Here is a 10,213-nt window from a genome sequence, read left to right on the forward strand (position 1 = left end):
AACCAGGGCATCATATCCAATATCTGTGGCATGGATCAAAGCTTGGTTTGGATATTTGGTCCAGAAAACCATGGAAAGCACAAAAGGCCAAAAATGTGTTGCCTGAACAAATGCGTGAAATCTGTAAATAAATGTGTATTAGATGTACACATATGTAAAATACTGAAAGGAACCTCAATAGTCATCCTTGTTCTATGTAGTAATTTGTTTCCGTGAAAGCAGTGCTTTGATCCAGAGCCTTGCATCCATGTGCCACTATGTGCTCGCGTGTAATAAACACATGTTGTACAGAGCTCCATGTATATATGCCATTATTGACCAGTGAGCAATGTTACACAGATGGTAAGGAATGGTGGAGTGATATTTTTGAACAAGTAAATGTTTTGGGGTTATTTTTTGCCAGTATTGTTTGATTCTATAAAGGCAGATGCATCATCCTGAAGCGTTGCCTAATACCTCATGCACATATGCGATGTTCTTGGGCGATCAGGAAAGTCTTACAAAGCCATCCTTTAGGACTGTTTTCCCTGATCTGCCAATAAGGCATTTATATGAAATGGAATCATAATATGGTAATATGCAAAAACTGGAGGCCTGTATTTGTTACATTCATTGGATGAACTATGAAAATTAAGTGGTGAGGGATGGGGGAATTGGTTAGACATGTGGGGTTCATACTGGGTCAAATTTACTGAATCCAAGGTAGATGAAACAAAAAAAAAGAAAATTTAAGGCCTGTAACTGGGGAACAATTGTTAATAGTAATGCTCTTTCTTTATCATGAGCTTATTAAACAGGTCGACAATCGCCTGTCAGACAAGTAAAACATTTGTTCATTGGGTGAAATGATTTTTAAGGTTTTTTAAAAATCATCGTTCTCGGCAGCACATCATCCCGTGTAAACAGGACATGTGCTGTTGAGAACAGTGATATGCAAGCAGACCGATCATGTTAAATCGGCTGTCCAGGCTCAGGACAGAAATCTGAAGTCACACTGTGTCTGCACAGGCATGATCGGATGCGGTCCGTGTGGCCATGTGAATGCTTGTAAGCGATTTTCAGACTTGTGTCCATGTGCCAATTAGACACGAGATGCATTTTACTTCTCTCCATAGCAGCTATTCCCTCGTACAGTGGCTGCAGACTTTTTACTGAGCCCGGCCATACCCTTTATTGATTGTTCTGTTAATTGGCTTGCATGTAATTGTCATATAATGGCAGGTAATAGTTTGTCTAAATGCAGCATTTCACTGGACATGCTTAAAATACACCACCTGGTATATAAATGTGATGCATCTTTGGATACTGCCATCTGCACTTTACACCAACTCTTGGTATACTTTGTGTAGAAACTTTGACGCACCTCTTTCTTATCCAGGGGTTTGAGACAAACAATTTGTGCCTTTACCTTGCCTATTTTCCACCCAAGTGTAGGCGCACTAAGAATGGTAAGTCTGCATCCGTGTCATTGATACAGAATTCCATAAGTCTCATAGACTCCGATGTGTGCTTAAAGGCAGGATTGTGCCCAGTAACCTACAGACACTGTCAGGTTGTCGCCGTTATACTGATTAAAATGATACCTGGTGATGAAATCCGTCTTATGGTTGTTATTTAATCTTTATTTTCAGTTCTGAGTTAATGATATGCTCGTGCTCTGAGGCGGCCTGTGGAGGGGGGTCTTCATGTGGGGCTCTGATTAGCTATTCATACTGATGGCTTCTGACAGATCCCTGATCCCTCACTGACCTGTCCCCTAGTTTACATAATAAATATTATATATATTTTAAAAAAATAACCGGTGGCATGATCACACCTATAATGTGTATTTAATTATTTTTTTACATTCATTAAAAAAAGTGTCTGAAAACAGCTCCATGGCTGGTGCCATTTTCAGAGTATTTTTTTTTTTTTTTTTAGGAATTAATGTATACCATCAAAAAAAAAATAATGAAATACACATTATAGATGTGATGATGCTGCCTGCAGAAGGTGATTTTTATTTTTTCTTAAATATATATAATATTCATTATGTAACCTAGGGGGCAGGTCAGTGAGGGATCAGTGACCTGTCAGAAGCCATACACATGAATATCTAATCAGAGCACCACATGAAGACCTCTCACAGGCCGCCTCGAAGCACGAGCATATCATTAACTCAAAACTGAAAATAAAGATTAAACAACAACCACAAGACGGATTTCATCAACCAAGGTATAATATTAATCAGTATCTCAGCGCCAACCTGACACTGTAGGTTACTGAGCACAATCCTGCTGACAGGTTCCCTTTAAGGCTTGACTTACAATCCCTCAAGACAGTCAAATGGGCTGTATAGTTAGGCCTGGGTCACACTTCCGTTTTTTAAAATCCGTCCAAATCCGTCGTTTTCCGTTAAAATACGGATCCGCCATTTTTTTGGAGGATCCGTTTTTTGGTCCCATAGACTTCCATTAGCGGTTACCGCGGATCCGTCAAAAAAACGGATCCGTTTGCATCCGTTTGCGGTAAAACGGAAACGGATCCGTTTTTTCACACAAAAAACGGATGGCGGATGCCAAAAAACGGATGTGTGAAACAGGCCTTAATAGTAAACTACATGTTGGCTTGGGTTATACAACTGACCGTTTTCTAAGATGGGAACAAGGAAAATTGTCTCTCTGATAGCAAAAAAGATTTCCAGCTATTTCCTATGGTGGGGTTTCCCTTTACATGCCACTACTAGAGGGATCACTGTGATCCTGTTTGATCATGATGAACTATATATAGGAATGTTCCATCTGACCATGTATTATGTTGCATTTATCAGCCTTGGTTAGATTGTAGTAAAAAGCTATAAATTAGTCTTTGGTCATATTACCCTACCTGTGATTTTAGTGAATTAGCAGTTCATATAAAGACCACCAGTTTACTGATGAGCATGACCCCACTGTTTAATGAATGGAGGTTAATACATACCAGAAACTACACGGTTAATAATGTTCATAATCCTGATGCACTTGATCGACACCTTGGCTAAGCGTAAGCTGCATGGAGCCGCAGTGTAGCCCATCACTGTATCTACTGCTGGACATGGAGGGGAACTGCACAAAGAACCTGACACTTAGGATGTGTTTCTCACCCCGCAGTGAATGAGTAGCTGCTTATGGGTTTTTACAAGGATCGCAATGCAATTGATGCACATTACACTACACTTAACTGGATCATATCACATGTATACAGTTTTGCATGAGTATTTGCCATGTTTTCTTTCCCAGCCCTTTCTTAATGTTGTTTATGCCTTGTGCTCATGTAGTGGTGCCTTACGTTGTGAGAGCTGTTATTCCAGTGTGCACTTCTGTTGGAGATGTATCTGTGACTAGACATATCTCCGGTCCCGAACTTGAGCTGAGTGGAAGGATGCTTGTTGAAACATTATTTGTTTTCTAATCTGTATAGCAAATGGTAAATAAAATAGATTCTTTCCAACTATTCGGGGTTTACTGTGCTCATTACGGAGTTTCTTATTTTATTCAAAATAAAGAAAAACTGTAGAGGTGTCCAATTCCACAGAATTGTTTGGATTTGCTACCAATTTGATCCATTTAAAGATGAATTGCCTAAAAACAAATCAGTGATCATATCACAAGTCACATTCGATACAAAAGAATGATCTAAAATCTGTTGTCAAGGAGGGGTCACTCAGAATCCCACCCCTGCCACCAATTTGTCAAAAATCACAGTCAGGGGGGTCGTTTCTCTGATCCACCTGTTGCTACCTTTGGAGCAGTACCTATCAGTAGACCGGAAAAATCAAAGGCTCTCCTACTAGAACTTTTAGACAATACCTACGGTACATACTCGAAGTATAAAGTCATGTATAAATTCAATATACTTTATTGGGTAAGTACACAACAAATAAAAAAACAATAAATGGGAGATGCTAACACAGAGAGACATTTCTCCAGGGATATTACTGTGCAAGCGGTATAAATATCATGTTTGCATTAGATTCCGCAAAATACACTGGCTATGGAAAGTATTCAGACCCCTTTTAATTTTTCACTCTGTTTCATTGCAGCCATTTGGTAAATTCAAAAAAGTTTTTTTTTTCTCATTAATGTACACTCTGCACCCCATCTTGACTGGAAAAAAAAACAATGTAGAAATTTTTGCAAATTTATTAAAGAAAAACTGAAATGTCACGTGGTCATAAGTATTCAGACCCTTTGCGCGGTGTTGAATAGAAGCACCCTTTTGAGCTAGTACAGCCATGAGTCGTCTTGAGAATGATGCAACAAGTTTTTCACACCTGGAATTGGGGATCCTCTGCCTTTCTTGCAGATCCTCTTCAGTTCCATCAGGTTGAATGGTGAACATTGGTGGACAGCCATTTTCAGGTCTCTCCAGAGAATGCTCAGTTAGGTTTAGATCAGGGCTCTGGCTGGGCCGGTCAAGAATGGTCATAGACTTGATCTGAAGCCACGCCTTTGTTATTTTAGCTGTGTGCTTACGGTCATTGTCTTGTTGGGAGGTGAACCTTCTGCTAAGTCTGAGGTCCAAAGCACTCTGGAAGAGGTTTTCATCCAGTATATATCTCTGTACTTGGCCGCATTCAGGTTTCCTTCAGTTGCAACCAGTCGTCCTGTCCCTGCAGCTGAAAAACTCCAATAGCATGATGCTGCCACCACCATGTTTCACTGTTGGAATTGTATTGGGCAGATGATGAGCAGTGCCTGTTTTTTTCCCACACATACCATTTAGAATTATCACCAAGAATCTTATTTCTCATAGTCTGGGAGTCCTGCATGTGTTTTTTTAACAAACTCTATGCGGGCTTTCATATGTCTTGCACTGAGGATAGGCTTCCGTCAGACCACTCTGCCTTAACGGCCCGACTGGTGGAGGGCTGCAGTGATAGTTGACTTTGTGGAACTTTAGCCCGTCTCCCTGGTGCATCTATGGAGCTCAGCCACAGTGATCTTGGGGTTCTTTACCTCTCTCACCAAGGCTCTTCTCCCACGATTGCTCAGATAGGCTGGACAGCCAGGTCTAGGAAGACTTCTGATGGTCCCAAACTTCTTCCATTTAAGTATTATGAAGGCAACTGTGATCTTAGAAACCTTGAGTACTGCAGAAATTATTTTGTAACCTTGGCCAGATCTGTGCATTGCCACAGCTCTGTCTCTGAGCTCCTTGGCCAGTTTCTTTGACCTCATGATTCTCATTTGGTCTGACATGCACTGTGAGCTGTGAGGTCTTATATAGACAGGTGTGTGCCTTTACAAATCAAGTGCTATCAGTTTAATTAAGCAAAACTGGACTCCAATGAAGGAGTAGATCTATCTCAAGGAGGATCACAAGGAAATGGACAGCATGTGACTTAAATATGAGTGGCTGAGCAAAGGGTTTGAATACTTATGACCATGTGATATTTCAGTTTTTCTTTTTTAATTTGCAATAATTCTTACATTTCTGTTTTTTTCAGTGAAGATGGGGTGCAGAATGTACATTAATGAGAAAAAAGAACTTTCTTGAATTTGCCAAATGGCAAATATAAAATTGGCATCCATGACAAATGATCATATATGGGAAAAATCCTACAAGCCAGGATCAATATATAGATATGTGCGTTCAAATAAAGCATTGCACCCATCAATTGTCATGCAATCCTAAAGTATATAGCAATGCTTGAACCAAGTTCCATCATTAGTGTATATATTCCATGAATTTTCAATGCGCATACAAAAATTAACCCTAAATAAATCCAAAGTGACATATTTACCCAAAATGATTATTCATACCTGGAAAAACACCAATAACGCATGTTTCACGTTTGGCTTCTTTGGAGGGGTCATCTGGGGAATTTGCAAGTGCAGCCTTCAACGCCTTGAAGGACCGTTCACAGTAGGCTGTCCAGTTGCCCATTTGCAGTAACTTCTTTTTTTTTATGAGGATAGTCAGAAGTTTAATATGGGAACTATAGTTGGGATCAAAATTTCTACAGTACCCTAACGCACCTAAGAAGGGCATCACCTGCTTCTTGGTCTTAGGGGTAGGCCAGGAGATGATGGCACAAACCTTCCTTGGATATGGCTTCAAAGTTCTGTTACCCACTCGGTGACCGTGGTATTGCACCTCATTTATGCCTATTTGACACTTTCCCCTACTTTATAGTCAAACCAGTGCCCTGGACCCGCCTGAGCACCAGCTCAAGGTGTTCCTCCCAGGTGGGACTGAAGATGGCAATGTCGTCCAGGTAAGCAACCGCAAACCCCTCTAGACCCTCGAGCAGCTGGTTGACTAATCGCTGGAAAGTGGCAGGTGCATTTTGCATGCCAAAGGGCATGACGAGGGGTTCATACAGTCCAAATGGGGTAATGAAGGCGGACCTTTCTTGTGCCACCTTAGACATAGGAATTTGCCAGTATCCTCACCTCAGGTCCATGATTGTCAAGTACCGGGCCCCGGCTAAGATATCTGGCAGCTCCTGATGCATGGCATTGGGTACGCACTGGGAGCTGTGATGGCATTTAGCCTCCTGTATACCGTACAGAACTGGGTTGTCCGGTCCTTTTTCAGGACCAGCACTACAGGTGAGGCCCATGCACTTTAGGATCTTTGGATCACCCTCAGGCACAACATTTAATCTATCTCCGCCTTGATGTCTTTTTGCACCTCTAGGGAGACATGGTATGCGGGCTGCCGGACTGGGGGGGTGACTTCCTGTGTCCATCTGGTGGAAGGCTAGTTACGTCCTCCGATACACCCATGAAGATGGTCAGCTAAGGATAGAAAAGCTCCCACAGGTGGCACCTCTGGTCCATGGACAGCTGCGGTTGAATCCTGGGTCCTCCATAGACCCCTTGTCTCAGGCTGCCAGCAAGTCCACCAATATTTTGTCAGGAAGGCTATACATAGGAAGGGAACAAGCTTCCCTGTAATGATGAGCTTTCATCATGTTGACATGGAAGACCTCCTGTCTTTTCCTGGCATAGTCAATGGTGACCACGTAATGTACGTAGTTGAGGCGCTAGTGCACGAGATATGGACCTTCCCACACCACCTGAAGTTTGTTCTGGGACTAGGATCCACACATGGCCCACTTCATACACCCACTACTGGGCATTTTGACTGGCCTGGGCCTGCACCATATTTCTATGCAGCAGTCACATCATTGACTGCATTTTGTCACGGAGTCGCATGACATATTCTATGACGGACACTTCGGGGGTGTTTAGTTTCCCTTCCCAGAATTCTCTTATCAGACCAAGAAGCCCCCAGACTCATCTGCCATACAGGAGATCGAAGGTAGAGAACCCTGATTAGGCCTGTCGTATCTCTCTGTAGGCAAACAGTAGGTGTGGGATGTATTGTTCCCATTCATGCCCCTGGGACTCAACCAACCTCTTAAGAATTTGCTTAAGGGTACCATTGCGTTGTTCACACAAACCATTGGTCTTTGGGTGATATGAACTTGATACCAGGTACTCCACATGCATTTTCTTAGAGGGCTTCCAATAACCAAGACATGAACGGAGTTCTCTGGTCTGTAAGCATCTACTTGGGAAATCCTACAAGCAAGAAAATGGCCAAAATGGCATCTGCCACTTTATCAGTCCTTATTGAGAACAGAGCTACTGCTTTAGGGTAACGTGTAGCATAGTCTACCACAGTAAGGATGAACTTTTCTAGAGCTGCTGGAGATGACCAGCAGATGGATTATGTCCATAGCAATCCTCTGGAATGGCTCTATCATTGGCAAAGAGATCAGGGGAGCCTTGGGCGTAGGTCCTGACTTCCCCACTGTTTCACACATGACACAGGAGTGGCAGTAGTTACATAGTTAGCAAGGCCAAAAAAAAGACATTTGTCCATCCAGCTCAACCTATATTCCGTCACAATAAATCCCCAGATCTACGTCATTATAAAGAACCAAATCATTGTAAGATACAATATTGTTACGCTCCAGGAAGACATCCAGGCCTCTCTTGAACCCCTGAACCATCTGAAATATCAATAATTTACTGCGTAAACCTTCTACCAGATCATTAATAAATATGTTGAAGAGAATTTGGGTTTAGTTTTACTCTTCTTAGCAATGTGCATCTGTTTCCTTTTTGTCAGCTTTAATTGGTTTTTTAAGATAAAGTATTTTTCTCCCTATAGTTTTTTAGAGCTTCAATGGTGCCATTCTGCTTTAGTAGTTTAAATATACCTCATTCCATATGCAATCTATGTGTTGACTATATTAGTTGTAAAATATTTACTAACACATTTTGCCCGCTCCCGATAGGGCTCTTCCACACACCATTTGGAATGCTTCTCTTGGAACTGATAAATATTGTTCTTTATATTTTCATCTACAATTTCTATTAGTGTTTTTTCGTTCATATTTGATCTATCAAGCTCAAGACTTTGCTTATCTATAACACTGTTTGCTTATGTTGTACACTTGGGGCATTGTGCATTATTTGACATGACACTGTGATCTCTTAAGGCCCCGTTACACATAGCGATATCGCTGTAACGTCACTGGTTTTGTGACGTAGCAGTGATATCGCTATGCCTGATACTTACCTCCGACCGGCTCCCCCGCTGGTTATCGCTGATCGCGCGAGATCGTCCTGGACCATTTCTCGTCGGGCGCTTCCTGTGGCGCCGACAAGCGTTGTGTGGACGCGGGCGGGAGGACGTCAGGATCGCCGCGTCTGACAGGTAAGTAGCGACCCCTGTCCCCTGCTATGTCACTGGTGAGATCTGCCTGTGTGGCAGCTCACTAGCGACCACTTAGCGATGCACCAGCGATCCATATCGTTGTCGGGATCGCTGGTGCATCGCTAAGTGTAACGGTAACCTTAGTCAGCAGGGCCTACTGAGAATTTGACTCTTGTTTTTGTAAACATTGTTTTTAGTTTTTTTAATGTGTACCTTTTTGGTCTGATTTTGTACACTTAAATAAAATTGACTTTTTAATATACATTTTCCTAGTATTGGTGGTCTCTTTTTGTTTATGACATGTCTTCTCTCCTTGCATTAGCCTCGTTTTTTCACATGTTATCAGGTTGATTATCTTTAGTGTATTTGACCTAATCTTTGATGGTGCCCTCCAGGTGTTTAATTTGGGGTTCTCCCTCTGCGGGCAGGTAAGACTGTGACCAGTTAGGTCTTGGGTATAGCACTGCTGACTGTCAGATGAAGGTCAGATGCTGGAAGATGGGGCAGGACCCCTGAGGACCGTCAGGCAGGGGCACTGGGGATGGTTGTCGGCTTATCCCCTTTTCAGCTGGCGAGAGTGGATTTCTGCATCTCCGGTGTATGGTTGGCTTCATAAGCGTCTGCTATCTTGGCTCTTTGGTGCCTCCTTTGGCTCCCAAACCAGCACGAATTGTCACACCTCCACAGAGCAGAGATGAAGGAACTGGTCTTTCCCAAAAAAGTCCTCCAATTCCTGGAAGGTGGTAACGGATAGCCCATCCACCATATTACTGTAGCTGTCATGTGGTCCACGCTGGAGGGCCCAAAACTTTTTGCAGTACACCTGGATTCAGCTAGTACTTTTTTTCAGGCAACTGGTACTTCTTGCAGGATTTTTCAAACCCCCGCAGAAATATGTCCAAGTCCCCCGTCCTTGTCTATCACAGGAAAATGCTCAGGACAGGATTTAAAGCTGTGTGCACTGCTGGATTCACGGCTCAGTGGGGAAGATCTCTGCATCTGGATTTGGGCCATCCTCAGCTCATGCTCTCGCTGAGCTTGTCACTCCTCTAGCTTGGCATGCTGCTCTGCGAACTCACACTCTGCTTTGGGTCCTTGTAGCACCAGCTGCAGGCGTATTTGAGGGTCACAGTCTCTCATTTGCTGCAGGAGGAGGGGCACACAAGTTCATTCCATTCTGGGAGCTGTGGTTGCTGCTAGCCCACTCTGACAGCTCGGGAGCTGGAACCATAGCTAGGTCTCCTGGTGCTCCACTGTTCCTGTTCTCTGGGGCCACATCATGTTACTCCCTGGCATCGTCCTCTACCAAGTCATAGATTAACCTCTTTGGACTTGTCGGACCCATTGAGACCTCGTTCTTCATACAATCTTAACAGCACCATTTTCTTGTGCTTTTTATAAGCAGCTGCCATCTCAGCAGTCACTTGGCAAATAAAAGATAGGACAAAAAAAAAGAGAAGAGGAGGGAGAGGTGTAATTACTAGAGGTACAGTACTGTCCCATATAAGAAAAAAAA

The sequence above is a fragment of the Dendrobates tinctorius genome, unplaced genomic scaffold, assembly GCF_039654945.1.
Source record: "Dendrobates tinctorius isolate UK_male_01 unplaced genomic scaffold, ASM3965494v1 ptg000209l, whole genome shotgun sequence".
Classification (NCBI taxonomy): Eukaryota; Metazoa; Chordata; class Amphibia; order Anura; family Dendrobatidae; genus Dendrobates; species Dendrobates tinctorius.